General features: G+C 40.9%; 1 protein-coding gene across 2 annotated transcripts in view; it reads left to right on the forward strand.

Moving 5' to 3' along the window:
• The first annotated feature begins 280 nt into the window (after positions 1 to 280).
• slc22a18 (solute carrier family 22 member 18) overlaps positions 281 to 16,825 on the forward strand; it is a 276,323-nt gene continuing 259,778 nt past the window's right edge. Inside the window, exon 1 of one of the 2 annotated variants that reach the window (XM_039736928.1) lies at positions 281 to 509. The gene's annotated coding sequence lies outside the window, so the exon portion shown is untranslated. Of the gene's footprint in view, positions 510 to 12,336; positions 12,542 to 16,825 lie in introns of those variants that run through there. The other variant, XM_039736935.1, reaches the window with a different exon arrangement.

Below are 16,825 nucleotides of genomic sequence, written 5' to 3' on the forward strand. Positions count from 1 at the left end.
CAAATCAGTTTGTCCATCTGAGGAATGTTCAACTTGTAATTCTGGATCTAAAAACAGGATAAGTGAAGTCCAGCAGACAGTTAATTCGGTCAAAGAGTTCTGTTCAAATCTGCAAGAAGCAGCTGAAAAAGAGGAGGAAGAAACAAAAAAAAAATAAATAAATAAATAAAGCACACCAATGGTGGAGCATTTGAGCAGCAGGAGGAGCCGAATGAACACGGCAGACGTTTTGACCCCCACATAAATCTGTCTGAGCTGAGCCGAGGGTGTCAGTGTGCCACTCCCGCTCCCTTTGCCTCGGTGTACTTTGCACAGGTCACCAACCTCATTTGAGCCGTTTTATTCTTTTTCTGATTTTATGTGGTCTGAACAGTTTCAGTTAGAGGAAGTGCTGTGTTCTTAAGATAAGGAAACGAGTTGTTTTACATTTCTTTTTTCTGCAAGCAACAAACTCCTTTGACTGGATCACTGCCTTTCACCCGAGATGAAGCTCCTTTACACACAAGAAGGTAGGTACCGAATGGGCACAAGACTATATAGGGATTATGCTCTATGTTATCTGCAGCTTATCATGGCTGGTACTGACCTAAAATAGGATGCAGGTCCCTGATTGGACTCACTCGTGCTAGTTCACAGTTCACCCCCTGAGGGCATCTGGAAGCAGCCTGTACATCAGAACAAGGACCTCCACCTGAAGCTATGCATGTTTGGGCCAGGCCAGTGCTTGGATGGGAGACCATCTAAGACAGTGCTTCTCAGCCTTTAAGTGAGCTCATGGTGAGCATGAGTGCCTGAGCTTCCCTATTGGTGAAACAAACAATCAGCAGAGCACAACTAGTGCTACCACAATTCCTAATTACATTATAATGTACCCGCCGGAAGCAGCCTGTCCCCTCAGTGATCTAAGAAAAGCTTGGGTTGCTGCTGGAAGAGAGGTTGGTGAGGCCAGCCGAGGGTGCTACCCTTGTGTTGTGTGTGTTGATCTCAATGTCCCAATAAAGTGACGGGGACACCATGCTGTGCCTCCCTTCCAATGAGACATAAAACTGAGGTCCGGAATCTCTCTGGTTATTCAAGATACCTGAGCATCTTTCAAAAAGAATAGGATGTCCTGGCTAAAGTGCCCACCACAGCCTGTTTGTTCTCTTCCCCCCCCCACCCCCAATCATCCCCTGTCCCTTACTGGCTAACTAGCTCTCTTATCACTTCACCACCTAATAGCTAATGTGTGCTGAGAGTACTGGTGCAAGAATGGCTGCCATCTCATAATCCAGGTGGATGCTGCACATTATCGGTGGTTGACAAGGCTCCCACCAGTCTATGTAAAGCGTTTCAAGCATGTTAGAAAAGCACTACATAAATGTAATTAGTATTATATTAACTAAATATAATAAAAACTTCACACAGCAGACACAACAGTGGGCCAAGCCATGCAAGACAGCAAGGCTCCTTCGTGTCCACCTGTATCACCCAAGACAAAACCCCACCGCCTTCTGTCTAAAGCTCTTCAGTCGGAATTAAGCTCTCTATTGTTGACTTTGGAATGCGCCATTATGTCACAGCTTCTTGGTTTTCAACATATTATTCCATTCGCACGCAACACGCACGCTACAGGAGTCTCACTTCTTGGTGTCAGGCTATTTTCAAACACCTCTTGCATCCAATAATTGAGTATTTCTAAGTTGGCCGAGTAATTATGAGTGCCCGGTGTCCCCCAACTTGAACCACCCCATTCCTGGGACTGTGAACAGATGTGACGGGTTCAGTAAATGGATGGACTGATGTTTCTACTTCAGGTTTTATTAGGAGTTTTTCACATTGTCACTAATTATGCCTGCACTTATAAAGGTGTCTGCTGTTAATATAAACTCAATCATTGGCTGGCCAACAACAATACCCATTATGATTATAAACTGTCAGCACATTACAGTACCAGATAGACGTCTATGTGGGCTCATTCAACTTTCGTCTAATGGATATAAACAATAATAAACCATTTAAAATCATATACAGTCATATTAAAAGTATGAGAACCCCTCTTAATCTTTGGATTTCTGTTCATCATTGGCTAAACTTTCAAAGTAGCGACGTCCTTTTAATATATAACATGCCTTATGGAGACCGTAGTATTTCACCAGTGACATTAAGTTTATTGGATTAACAGAAAATATGCAATATGCACTGCGGTGGGCTGGCACCCTGCCCGGGGTTTGTTTCCTGCCTTATGCCCTGTGTTGGCTGGGATTAGCTCGAGCAGACCCCCGTGACCCTGTAGTTAGGATATAGTGGGTTGGATAATGGATGGCTGGACGGACGCAATACGCATCATAACAAAATTAAACAGGTGTATAAATGTGGGCACCCCAACAGAGATATGACATCAATACTTAGTTGAGCCTCCTTTTCAAATCTAACAGCCTCTAGACGCCTCCTATAGCCTTTGATGAGTGTCTGGATTCAGAATGGAGGTATTGTTGACCATTCTTCCACACAAAATCTCTCCAGTTCAGTTAAACTTGATGGCTGCCGAGCATGGACAGCCTGCTTCAAATCATCCCATAGATATTCGATGATATTCAAGTCAGGGGACTGTGACGGCCATTCCAGAACATTGTACTTCTCCCTCTGCATGAATGCCTGTGTAGATTTTGAACTGTGTTTTGGGTCGTTGTCTTGTTGGAATATCCAACCCCTGTGTAACTTCAATTTTGTGACTGATACTTGAACATTATCCTGAAGAATTTGTTGATATTGAGTTGAATTCATCCGACCCTCGACTTCAACAAGGGCCCCAGTCCCTGAACTAGCCACACAGCCGCACAGCATGATGGAACCTCCACCAAATTTGACAGTAGGTAGCAGGCATTTTTCTTGGAATGTGGTGTTCTTCTTCCGCCATGCAAAGCGCTTTTTGATCTGACCAAATAACTCCATTTGTGTCTCATCAGTTCAAAGCACTTTGTTCCAAAATTAATCTGGCTTGTCTAAATGCGCATTTGCATACAACAAGCGACTCTGTTTGTAGCGTGAGTGCAGAAAGGGCTTCTTTCTCATCACCCTGCCATACAGATGTTCTTTGTGCAAATTGCACTGAATTGTAGAACGATGTACAGATACACCATCTGCAGCGAGATGTTCTTGCAGGTCTTTGGAGGTGATCTGTGGGTTGTCTGTAACCATTCTCACAATCCTGCCCATATGCTGCTCCTGTATTTTTCTTGGCCTGCCAGACCTGCTGGGTTTAACAGCAACTGTGCCTGTGGCCTTCCATTTCTGATTCCATTCCTTACAGTAGAAACTGACAGTTTAAACCTCTGAGATGGCTTTTTGTAGCCTTCCCCTAAAACATGAGACTCAACAATCTTTGTTTTCAGATCTTATGTGAGTTGCTTTGAGGATCCCATGCTGTCTGTCACTCTTCAGAGGAGAGTCAAAGGGAAGCACAACTTGCAATTGACCCCCTTAAATACCTTTTACCACTCATGATTGGACACACCTGTCTATGAAGTTCAAGGCTTAACAAGCTAATCCAAATAATTTGGTGTTGCCAGTAATCAGCATTGAGCAGCGACAGGCATTCAAATCAGCAGAATGACAAGGGGACCCACATTTGTGCACAGCCAGTTCTTCACATTTGATTTAATTTCATACAACTAAATATTGCTTCCCTAAAAATCTTTGTTCAGAAAACACCGCAGTACTCAGATGTTACTAGGAAATGAAAGACATACCACTGATATATTTTTTGTTGAGAGTTAATTATTATGCAGGCTGAGAGGGGTTCCCAAACTTTTTCATATGACTGTATACAAGTATGTACAAACCCCATTTCCAGAAAGGTTGAGATATTTTCTAAAATGCAACAGAAACAAAAATCTGTGATTTGTTAATTGAAATGCAGAGGAAAATGATGTTAACCTAATAATAATAAATTTTGAGGCCCCAGTGTCTTTATTTTTTTTTGTCAAATATTGCACATTACTATTTCTACTTGGGCCTGGTAGGTTGCTTGGCACATCTTTATTATTTATTTTATCTTAGCATTTTTATTATTTATACTGTATGAAATGGCAGCACAGTGGCACAGTGGTAGTGCTGCACCCTCGCAGTTAGGAGACGGCGGGTTCGCTTCCTGGGTCCTCCTTGCGTGAGTTTGCATGTTCTCCCCGTGTCTACGTCGGTTTCCTCCAAGAGCTCTGATTTTCTCCCACAGTCCAAAGACATGCAGTTAGGTGCATTGGCGATCCTAAATTGTCTGTGCGTGCTGTGCGGTGGACTGGCACCCTGCCTGGGATTTGTTCCTGCCTTGCGCTCTGGGATTGGCTCCAGCAGACCCCTGTGACCCTGTGTTAGGATATAGTGGGCTGGAAAATGACTGACTTCATGAAATCTTACTCTGGTAATACAGAATATTAATTAAACGGTTTAAGCGTCTGTGTGTCTGTCCAGTTGCTATGTGTCTGTCATTTCAAAAGGGTGCATCATAAACATTTTTAGCAACAAAATGCACTGCATTTGTCATTCCAACAGATGGCACATCACAGACATTAACACAGCTTTTACAAATCCCATACCAAATGGCCTATAACAAAAGAAGGGTAATTAGTCTGTTAAAACAACCACTCACACACCATAGAGAGATTCCAAATTGTTAATTAAGTTAATAAGAAATCATTGGGATGTACCTGGAGAAAACTCACAGAGACAGGGGTGAGAGTAAAACTCCACCCAGACACCATCTGGCTTCATGACTTCAACCCAGGGGACTGGACCCTTGAGATAGCAGCACAAACTACTGTGCCAGTAACTATCAGGAAGCTAAAGTCATACATTTCATCAATCATTTTCTATATAGCAGTTTGTCAGTGTGAACCAAGAAAGAGGAGGAGGAAGAAAGTTTGACAATTCCATACTAAGGCAGTCTACCCTTCAGTATTTTCCACATAGCACTGTCGGTGTATCCTGTAGTCCTTTCACATATTATGTTTTACTGTAACACCTTCAATAAACTGCACAAACAGGAATCTTTAAACCATTTATCTGAACTTACCAAAGCTACCTACTTGTTTTTCCATAATAGTGCCTTTAATAAAGACCAGTATTACGAATAGTTGGCTAGTTACATACATGTTAAAGCAATCTATTTTCTTTTCATTACAGCAACTTTAATAGTGAATATTATCAAATATAGTTAGCCATTTGCAATGGGTACCCAATGTAGGCTACAGCTGGCCAGCTGTATGTTACAAGAAGTCTGTTTTTTATAGCACCTTTAACAATGACCACTGTCCAATACAACTGACCCATTGCTAAAGCCATTAGCTAAAGCCATCCAGGGGTGCGGAAATCCAACACCCGACTCGTCCGACACGGGTAAACTGACTGTTGGACAAGCGTGTTTTTCTGGTTTCAGTTGTCTGCGGACAAGTGCAATTTTCTGGAGAAAAAAGAATTATCTGCGCTGTGCAGGGTACATTTTTACCACTACTTTCAAATTTTAAACATTTGGGTACGTACTTCGTGCGAAACAGTCTACTTAGACGTGTTCTTCATGTCTCAAATTGGTCTTCAATATCGTTTACAAAATGACGGCTGATTTTTCAAAGGGGAAGCACTCTTACGGTCTTACATACGTATTTCACCCTACTATTTACACGCTTGCTGATGTGGTCATTTTTTTTTCATGCCGACATTACGAAGTAATCTGATGATTTTTCATTATAATCGATAACTTTTATATATTATTAATAAAATCCATTGTTTTTACATAAAAATGCGGTTATTTTACTTACAGTGCAAATGTTTTCACCACATAACAAAGCTTGTTAGGCAGTTAATCTTTCCTGAAATTTGCAATTTCGCGTAGGTTGTGATATACGGAGGAGTTAAGAAATTTTTTGCGTGACAAAATCAATTTTGATAATCTGTCTATAGATCATTTTTGAATAGAAAATTTTTCATATAAAACAAGTTGGTTTCGCGCTGTCAGTTTATTAAAAATAAAGAAGAAAACATTCTAACAGTTTCCAAACGTTATAAAATATCTATAAAAATCTTCACTTAGACGCGATTATTTTTTCCCCGACAACATCGCTAATATTTACTTCTTTGATAAATCAGTCCAGGAACCATGCAGTTCAGCTCAAGCAGAAATGAACAGCATTCATGCCCATGCTGTCTGAGATGGCAAGTATTCTTAGGGGAGAAGATGTTGCAAGACAAAAGCTGAAGAACATGTCAGAAAATGAATCAGGACAGTGTTCTGTTATGTAACTGTAATATGTGAAAAAGAACTAGTGTAGCTGTAATGAAGGCATTGTTAATTAACAAGTTAAAATGATAAGGGAATCTTTTATATTAGAGCAAGGTGGCAAAATACTACTCCCTGAAAGAACTTTTTTTCAGTTTTAAAATGGAAGGCAGTTTTAGTATCAATAAAAGAGATCAGAAAAAAGAAACTATTTTTCACTTTTGTTATTTGTTTATGGGCAAGTGAATCTAACTGGCGGACAAGTGGATTTTCTAAGTTTACTTGTCCGTGGACAAGTAGAAAAAAATTGGATTTCCACACCCCTGCCATCTATTTGTTTTCTGTTACAGCACTTTAATACTGACCACAATCTGGTACATGTGGACAGTTACATGCTAAAATAATCATTTGTTTTTTGATATAATGTTTAGATAGATAGATCTTTATTGTCATTGTCACTTTTACAAAGGAACAACAAAATTGAAGGTGCAGTCAACTCAGTGTGAGGCATAAGAGTTAAAAAGACAAGAAGAGAGAAAATAATAACAAAGCGAATAGTAATAACAGTACTTTACAAAATATACAAAGTGCATTTGTTGACTTAAGGTCTATATTGCACATTTAGAGAATGATATGGAGCAGTTTTATTCTGAGTTCAGGGCCATGATTGCTTTTGGATAAAAGCTGTTTTTAAGGTGGTTTCTCCTGGTTTTCATTGCTCTGTATCTCTTGCCCGATGGCAAAAGCTGGAAGAGGCAATGACCGGGATGTGATGAATCCTGTGAAATGTTTGTTGTTTTTTTGCGGTATCGGGAGGTGTAGATTTGTTCTCTCTGCTGTCCTGATGACCCTGTGGACCGTTTTCCTATCTGCCGTTCCACACACACAGTCCGTACGTAAGCACACTCTCGATGAAGCAGTGATAAAGGGCAAGGAGCAGATTTCTGGGGAGATGGTTCTTTCTGAGGATTCTCAGAAAATACAGTCTCTGTTGTGCCTTCTTCAGCAGCTCCTTGGTGTTGGCGCTCCAGGTCAGGTCATCCTCCAGCTCAATGCCCAGAAACCTAAACACCGGGACCCTCTCCACACAGGCCCTGCCAATGATGAGCGGCTGGATGTTAGTTTTGTTTTTTCTAAAGTTAATAACAAGCTCCTTCGTGTTTGTGGTGTTGAGGAGCAGGTTATTTACTGTGCACCACTCTGACAACCGCTCCACCTCGTCCATGTATGCCAGCTCACCCTCCTTGCCCGAGATGAGTCCGACCACTGTCGTGTCATTTGCGATCTTTATGATCTTGTTGCTTTGGTGAGTGGGGACACAGGCAGAGGGCTGAGCACACAACCCTGCGGTGTCCTGGTGTTGAGGCTGAGAGCAGTGGATGTGTGGAGACCCAGCCTGACCCTTTGGGAGCGACCAGACAGGAAGTCCAGTATCCAACTGCAGGTGAGTGATGGAAATCCCAGCTCTGCCAGTTTGGATACCAGTTGTGCCGTTGTGGGAGGATGGTGTTAAATGCAGAGATGATGTCTACAAAGAGTAGTCTGGCGTAACTTTCCTGCTGCTCCAGGTGGGTCAGGGCAGCATGAATGGCTGTGGCCATAGCGTCCTCTGTGGATCTCTTTGCTTTAGAATACTAGTGGCTGCTGTCAGGTAAAATGGCCAGTTAAATGCTAATGTAATGAAAAATTACATGCTTATGGAAGTTATCTGTTTTACGTTATAGCATATTTAATAATCGCAACCATCGACTACTGCTACAGTGGGTATAGAAAAGAACCCCCCCCACTTAGAAATATTCCCATTTTTTTTGCTTTAAAGCCTTAAATGAAGACACACACAAAAATATTTCCTCCCAGCTTTACTTACTCAATGCAATCTACAACATCCAAGTAAAAGATATCACAGCTACAGTTCAGAAAAATTATACAAAATCAAAAACAAGACACACTGAGATTAATAAAGGATCACCCCCCAATGTCAATGTCATTTTGTTGACCCACCTTTTGCTTTAATGACAGCCTCGAGTCCATCAGCTTTGCACATCTAGATTGAGTAATATTTTGAAAATCTACTTCGTGGATTTTCACCTATCGCGGGGGGTTCTGGAACGCAACCCCTGTGATCGAGGAGGGATTACTGTAATTCTTTTTAGCTTATTGATCCCACAATTTTTACGTTGAGGCAGATCATTTAGAGTGATTGGGTGCAATTCACTTGTTTTTTATTTTTTAAGTTGTTCTTTTTTGGCAGTTGGAAAGCCATCAAACTGGAAAGTTCGACTGAAAGAATATACAAACGGACCCTCAAACACAGCACATGAACAACCTAAAATATTAAGTTAAATTAAATAGGATTTTCACGTTTATTCCCTCCACCATAACTTAATTTGGTACAAACAATTTTTTTTACTTTGATTGAGATCTGAAACCAAATATTTCAAGCTGAAACACCAAATGACTAATCTTAAGTTGCTTAAAAGAGAAAATTTACATTGAATGAAGAACATCAATGTTATACTTTTTTCAGTGAAGGTCACGGAATGCAGGTGAATAGAAATGAGTCTCTAATCTCGTTTTGAACAGTTCAATTGTAGATGACTCCTTTATGTGACGAGGTAAAGAGTTCCACAGGTGAGGAGCAGCTGCTGTCAAAGCCCTCTTTGTCCCCTTAGTTTTACACTTGGTACGAGGGACAACAAGAAACAACTGACCAGAAGATCTAAGCACTCTAGTTGGCTGGTGTAAAGCACACAATTCAGATAAATAGGCAGGAGTGAGCCCATGTAAAGATTTAAAAACTAGCAACAAGATTTTAAAATCAATTTGAAAACTGACAGGCAGCCAGTGTAAAGAAGCTAATATTGGAGAAACAGAATCAGACTTTCTTGCCCCAACCAAAAAGTGAGCGGCGGGATTCTGGAGCAACTGTAACCTGCGTATCAGGGATCTGCTAATCCCAGAATACACTGAGTTGCAGTAATCAAGGTGAGAAAAGATAAAAGCATGAGTAGCTTTCTCAAGATCCCTAGAAAATTAAAAAGGCTTGACCTTACCTAATAGACGAAGCTGGAAAAAGCAACTCTTCGACTACAGAATTAACTTGCTTCTCAAAAGAGAGGTTACTGTCAAAGATAACACCAAGACTGTGGACTTGAGGCTTGCAAAAGACAGAGAAAGAGCCGAGAAGTTCAAGATCAATACGCTACCGTGGCTGTCCATTTGTCTGTTTAGGATTTTAAATCACCTGTAGCTCACAAACCGTTTGAACTGTTGACCTGAAATTTGGTACACATCTACTACATGACATCTACTGTCCGCTTTCGGGGTGATGATTGACCTCCAAGGTTATCCCTCTTTTTATTTTTTATTTTATTGTAGAATCAACTCTCTGCAGCGTACAGCAGGGCGACTGTGCAGCACATGTGTACGGGCACCATTCTCATTCCCTACCACCTTTACCATCACTTTCTCTACCTCTTCATATCTTAAATCATTCTTGAGGCAGACTGAACAGTTAGTTTAAGTGAAAAATTAAGAAAAACGTACTAAGTAGTCGCAACACAAAAACCAACTTAATCAGTTTTAATGCGAAAAGATGGTGACGAAAGAACAGAAGAAGCGGGCCACTAGACTGAAGAAAAGAAGAGCTGCTCAGGAAGCAGCAAGCGCATCAACCTCGGAGCAAACAAATGCTAAACATACAGAGAAAGGGGATTAAAACTATAAGTCAAGTGTATTCAATGTACACCGTTACTGGTCACTAAATGATTTCATTTAATGAGCTGATCTTATTTTTTCTCTTTTCTTATTCTGCATTCAGAAAAGCACAGCATATTTACATTTATATGACATTTACAAATATTTCAATTTTTTCTATAGCTTAAAATGCTTTATGCTCTTTTGTCATTTTTATTATTTTGACTTTTTATTGTACAGTGGTGTGAAAAACTATTTGCCCCCTTCCTGATTTCTTATTCTTTTGCATGTTTGTCACACAAAATGTTTCTGATCATCAAACACATTTAACCATTAGTCAAATATAACACAAGTAAACACAAAATGCAGTTTTTAAATGATGGTTTTATTATTTAGGGAGAAAAAAAATCCAAACCTAGATGGCCCTGTGTGAAAAAGTAATTGCCCCTTGTTAAAAAAATAACCTAACTGTGGTGTATCACACATGAGTTCAATTTCCTGATTACTGCCACACCTGTTTCAATCAAGAAATCACTTAAATAGGAGCTGCCTGACACAGAGAAGTAGACCAAAAGCACCTCAAAAGCTAGACATCATGCCAAGATCCAAAGAAATTCAGGAACAAATGAGAACAGAAGTAATTGAGATCTATCAGTCTGATAAAGGTTATAAAGCCATTTCTAAAGCTTTGGGACTCCAGCGAACCACAGTGAGAGCCATTATCCACAAATGGCAAAAACATGGAACAGTGGTGAACCTTCCCAGGAGTGGCCGACCGACCAAAATTATCCCAAGAGCGCAGAGACGACTCATCCGAGAGGTCACAAAAGACCCCCGACAATGTCCTGTTTTTTTTTTTGTTTTTTTCTGTCCCCCTTGGCCATTGAACCTTACTCTTATTCGATGTTAATTAATGTTGATTTATTTTGTTTTCTTATTCTGTCTTTTATTTTTCTGTTCTTTATTATGTAAAGCACTTTGAGCTACTGTTTGTATGAAAATGTGCTATATAAATAAATGTTGTTGTTGTTGTTGTCTAAAGAACTGCAGGCCTCACTTGCCTCAATTAAGGTCAGTGTTCATGACTCCACCATAAGAAAGAGACTGGTCGAAAACGGCCTGCATGGCAGATTTCCAAGACGCAAACCACTGTTAAGCAAAAAGAACATTAGGGCTCGTCTCAATTTTGCTAAGAAACATCTCAATGATTGCCAAGACTTTTGGGAAAATACCTTGTGGACTGATGAGACAAAAGTTGAACTTTTTGGAAGGCAAATGTCCCGTTACATTTGGCGTAAAAGGAACACAGCATTTCAGAAAAAGAACATCATACCAACAGTAAAATATGGTGGTGGTAGTATGATGGTCTGGGGTTGGTTTGCTGCTTCAGGACCTGGAAGGCTTGCTGTGATAGATGGAACCATGAATTCTACTGTCTACCAAAAAATCCTGAAGGAGAATGTCCGGCCATCTGTTCGTCAACTCAAGCTGAAGCGATCTTGGGTGCTGCAACAGGACAATGACCCAAAACACACCAGCAAATCCACCTCTGAATGGCTGAAGAAAAACAAAATGAAGACTTTGGAGTGGCCTAGTCAAAGTCCTGACCTGAATCCAATTGAGATGCTATGGCATGACCTTAAAAAGGCAGTTCATGCTAGAAAACCCTCAAATAAAGCTGAATTACAACAATTCTGCAAAGATGAGTGGGCCAAAATTCCCCCAGAGCGCTGTAAAGACTCATTGCAAGTTATCGCAAACGCTTGATTGCAGTTATTGCTGCTAAGGGTGGCAAAACCAGTTATTAGGTTCAGGGGGCAATTACTTTTTCACACAGGGCCATGAAGGTTTGGATTTTTTTTCTCCCTAAATAATAAAAACCATCATTTAAAAACTGCATTTTGTGTTTACTTGTGTTATATTTGACTAATGGTTAAATGTGTTTGATGATCAGAAACATTTTGTGTGACAAACATGCAAAAGAATAAGAAATCAGGAAGGGGGCAAATAGTTTTTCACACCACTGTATCTCACTAATGACAATTAAAAACAAGCAGAGCAGACACCCGGCCAAATAACAGTGAATGATGTGGCAAACCCACTTAATTAGTGAATGGATTAAATGATTAGAACATCTGGAAAAGCAGAATGAACATCTTGTTTTAAAAAACATTATTCCCATGTAACTGTTTAAAACATTTTAATAAAACTGTACCAAACTTAAAACACAGAAGCTGCGAAATAACTAGACTAGGAGTCCAACTGAAACGAGAAGTTGTTTGAGCCACATACCTGCAGCCACCGGGGTCCCCAGGGCCGACTCTGGGCACCGCTGTATTGGACCCTACTGCAGGTCACATGACTTGCGCGGGCACTTGTCATATGACATTCCAGGTCTCTCAGTACCTTTGATGCGACTTTTTCTCCCAAGGTGTGAAGCGAGGGTGTCAGACGCTGGCCCGTCTTGTTATCGTTGGCTTTACTCGCAGCAGACGTGTGGGCGGCCGGGATTCCGCCTAAACGAAACCGTCCTGTCCAAACCACAGCTCCCCACGAAGCAGGCTGCAGCCGAGCGTTCGGAGCCCTCGCTGTACAGTAAGTATTCGGTTCACTCTTTAACCTGCTGCTGGACAATCTCGAGCACACCGGACGGAATGTCTGCCTGCCTGCCTGCCTGCCTGTCTGTCTGTCCGTCTGTCTGTCTGTCCTTCTTTCTGTTACCGGGATCGCTCCCCTCAGGCGCTTTTCTGCTTTTTGTTCGCGGGTGTTGCAGACGGGATTTCCTGGCTGACTGCACACATTTTTTTTTAAAGCGAAAGGACATGAAAAAGAACGGCGTTTCGGCTAACGAGTTATGGCGCTTCTTTGGCTAACTTTCACCAGTTTTTACTTTTGCTAATGCGACTCGATCGGTGAGTTCTGTGGCTACGAGTGTTTCAAAGTGAACGATTCACGCGTCGCTCAGCTCCTGTTGTCACATTACGTGCCCTTCCCGAGTCATGGAAACGTAAAACAAAAACTGCTGCGGCAACCGCGAGCAGAGAGTGCGAGAGTTGAGTTCGCCCTTACCGTAAATCTTAATATACGCGCACGCCAGATTAAAGGCGTTTTCACCCTCAATTCATTTGGACCAGTAAGAGAGTATAAAATGGCATGCGACTCATTCCCAGATTGTTTTATTCCCTTCTTTAAAAGCAGTCACACCATCAGATGGATTTTCATAATCTTTAAACAGAGTTAACATATTGGAAAAAAGCTGTAATATTAATTTAATAAGGCAATTTATTAGCAGGGCCTTCTTAACACGTGGGCAGGGGCCCCATGCTAATCTATGTATTTTGTGGTTGTGTAGGTAGAGGCCCCCTGGGCACTGCTTTGCCCTGGGGCCAATAATGCTGTTAAATCCATCCATTATCCAACCTGCTATATCCTAACTACAGGGTCACGGGGTCTGCTGGAGCCAATCCCAGCCAACACAGGGTGCAAGGCAGGAAACAAACCCCGGGCAGGGTGCCAGCCCACCGCAGGGCGCGCACACACATACACATACTAAGGACAATTTAGAATCACCAGGTCACCTAACCTGCATATCTTTGGACTGTGGGAGGAAACCGGAGCACCTGGAGGAAAACCACTCAGAAACGGAGAGAACATGCAAATTCCACGCAGGGAGGACCTGGGAAGTGAACCCAGGGTCTCCTAGCTGCGAGGTAACAGTGCTACCCACCGCGCCACAGTGCCACCCCACTGTTAAGTCTTCCCTGCTTATTAGTTAGTAAAACCAATCCTCCAGTGATTTATGTGTCAGTGGTCAGCTCATCAAACGGAAAACTGTCTTTCTACATGGACTTTTTCTTACAAGTTTTTGTAAATAACAAATTTAGAGAATTATTGTTTACAATATTGCATAGATATTACCCAGTTAATAAAACACTCTGTAAGTTTGTTGATAAATGATTACATTTACATTACATTTATTTGGCTAACACTTTATCATTTGCAACATTTTATGATACAATTGGTTACAATTGTTTTTCAGCTTGGAGCACAGGCGGGTCAAGTGACTTGCTCAGGGTCACACAGTGTCAGTAGTGGGCTTTGAACCCACAAAGTCCAAAGCCTTAGCCACTAGGTAGCTTGTGTGTTCTGTAAAGGGGCTACAGAGTCTGTTGAACATTTAATTTTTTTTAATTGTGTATTTGCCATTTCCTTTTGGTTAGATCTTTTCATAGAATTGGAAGAAAAGAATTGGTAGATTAAGTGCTGGGAGGTATACCATTTCATACCGAAAACTGTTTTTTTAATTTTGCTATGATATGGATTTTTCTTATACCACAGCACCAGTTTAAATAGCCTAAACAATGTTCGGAACGTGGCGCAGCGGGAAATTGTTTATACGGAGTACATGCGTTGGTTTGGTGGCAACTGAGCGACAATCAACTTGGCGAAAGACAACTCGACAAAAAAACAACCTGGTGAAATACCACTCGGCAACATCCTTTACCAGTTAGGTAATAGTTAGGTTCAAAGAGATTTTTAAATTATATTTAAATGCCAACGTGATTTAAAATGTTGAAAATAAATTTATATAATTGACGAACGAAGTTTATTCTGCAGATGGAACAAACTCTATTTTACATTATCTTCTGCGACCAAAATTTCTAATCCTTTATATAAATTGTATTGATTGTAATCGTATGATAACGTTATTTAGAATACAAAGGATGACCTTTGAGTACGCCTTAAGGAATATCTTTATTCTCAACGTATTGGGACTCTCATAAAGCAGGCGATTCTGTGGATTTTCCGGCACCCTATGTTGTCATTTAAATATCATTAAAAAATCTCTTTGAACCTAACTGGTAAAGGATGTCGCCGAGTTGTCCTTTCGGCGAGTTGTCCTTTTGCTGAGCTGTCTGTCGCCCACTTGTGTTTTCGCCGAGTTGTCTTTTCTCCGAGTTGTCTGTCGCCCAGTTGCCCCTGAACGACATGCGTTAGTGGAGGTATTGAACGGTGAAAATGGACAGAGAACATTCCAAAACTGAAGCTGTAGCAGACGATAAAGTTGAACATGATGACATAGAAGAACTTTTGCCGAAAAAAGGAGCCGTGTCTGTTGTCTGGAGATCCTTTGTTTTTAAAAGGTTGGATGTGGACCAAACAATTATTTGCTGCAAATGCTGTCGAGCTTTAGTTGTTGCCGGTGGCAGCAACACAACCAGTTTGCTGCAACACCTTAGCATCAAACATGCTTTGGAGTACCATGAATGTATGGAACTAAGATTGGCACCCTCCACGTCCTCAGGTAAAACTGAAAAAGCTAGAGGACACTCGAGTCAGACGGCACTTGTAGACACGTTTGCTAGAGGTACTGCCTACGACAAAAAAGAAAGCGGTTGTATGAAAAATTTGTTCAATAAAAAGGTTCTATATTTTGTCTGCAACTGTCATGTAATGTGATTCCTTCTCTTCATTAGTGCTACCCCCTTGAAAACTATCACTGTATGGGGCCATGCAAACCTCTATTAATACTTGTGTGACTGGGTGTTGGGCACGGTTGTGGGGTCCAGCGGCTGTGGGGCATCTGTTGGTGAAGAAAGATTTACGGATCTTGACATTGCTGATGATGCTGTGATCTTCGCAAAGTCAATGGAGGCTCTGATCGGGGCGCTCGAGAGACTGAGCGAGGAGTCTGAGTATATGGGCTTGCGAGGGTCCTGATAAAAACCAAAATCTTTTCCTTGCTTGAAGAAAACAATTGATAGAGAGATAACCCTAGAAAGTTGCTACATACAGTACAGGCCAAAAGTTTGGACACACCTCCTCATTCAATGTGTTTTCTTTATTTTCATGACCATTTACATTGGTAGATTCTCACTGAAGGCATCAAAACTATGAATAAACACGTGTGGAGATATGTACTTAACAAAAAAAGGTGAAATAACTGAAAACATGTTTTATATTCTAGTTTCTTCAAAATAGCCACCCTTTGCTCCGATTACTGCTTTACACACTCTTGGCATTCTCACGATGAGCTTCAACAGGTAGTCACCTGAAATGGTTTTCACTTCACAGGTGTGCCTTATCAGGGTTATTTAGTGGAATTTCTTGCTTTATCAATGGGGTTGGGACCAGCAGTTGTGTTGTGCAGAAGTCAGGTTAGTTGGACGATCATTTATTTTTCAACAGGACAATGACCCCAAACACACCTCCAGGCTGTGTAAGGGCTATTTGACCAAGAAGGAGAGTGATGGAGTGCTGTAAATGGTCATGAAAATAAAGAAAACACATGGAATGAGGAGGTGTGTCCAAACTTTTGGCCTGTACTGTACTTCTGTGTTTTGATAAGGCCCCTTTTAGCTCAGACCAACACTATATTATTAACTTAATTATCATACCAGCAGTACTAGGTTGTTGTACAGTGTTAGCCATTATGAATGTAGAGAAAAGCCAAGCAAAATGACACCTTTTATTGGCTAACTAAAAAGATTACAATATGCAAGCTTTCGAGGCAACTCAGGCCCCTTCTTCAGGCAAGATGTAATACAGAAACTGAAGTTTCCTGTGTTTATATCCACACACTAGGACAAGAAACAACAATGGTAAATTTTTAAATGAAAACTGCTGCGTTAAAAAAATGAAAAAAGAATGGGAAGTTAAGCTCATGTTAAAATTTAATACATTACAGCATGGCTTGAACAGAGACAAGAGTTTTATAGCCAGATATGAAGACTGTTTGCATCTCTCAGACTGACACAGACAACCTGACTACAGATCTGCATTGTTTTGAAAAACGCATCACAAACTTCAAAGGACTTTATTGGACAGTTATCTTATCTAAAGATCTTGACCATACATTGTTCTTCTATCTCCTGTTAA

The sequence above is a fragment of the Polypterus senegalus genome, chromosome 1 (genome assembly GCF_016835505.1).
Source record: "Polypterus senegalus isolate Bchr_013 chromosome 1, ASM1683550v1, whole genome shotgun sequence".
Taxonomy (NCBI): Eukaryota; Metazoa; Chordata; class Cladistia; order Polypteriformes; family Polypteridae; genus Polypterus; species Polypterus senegalus.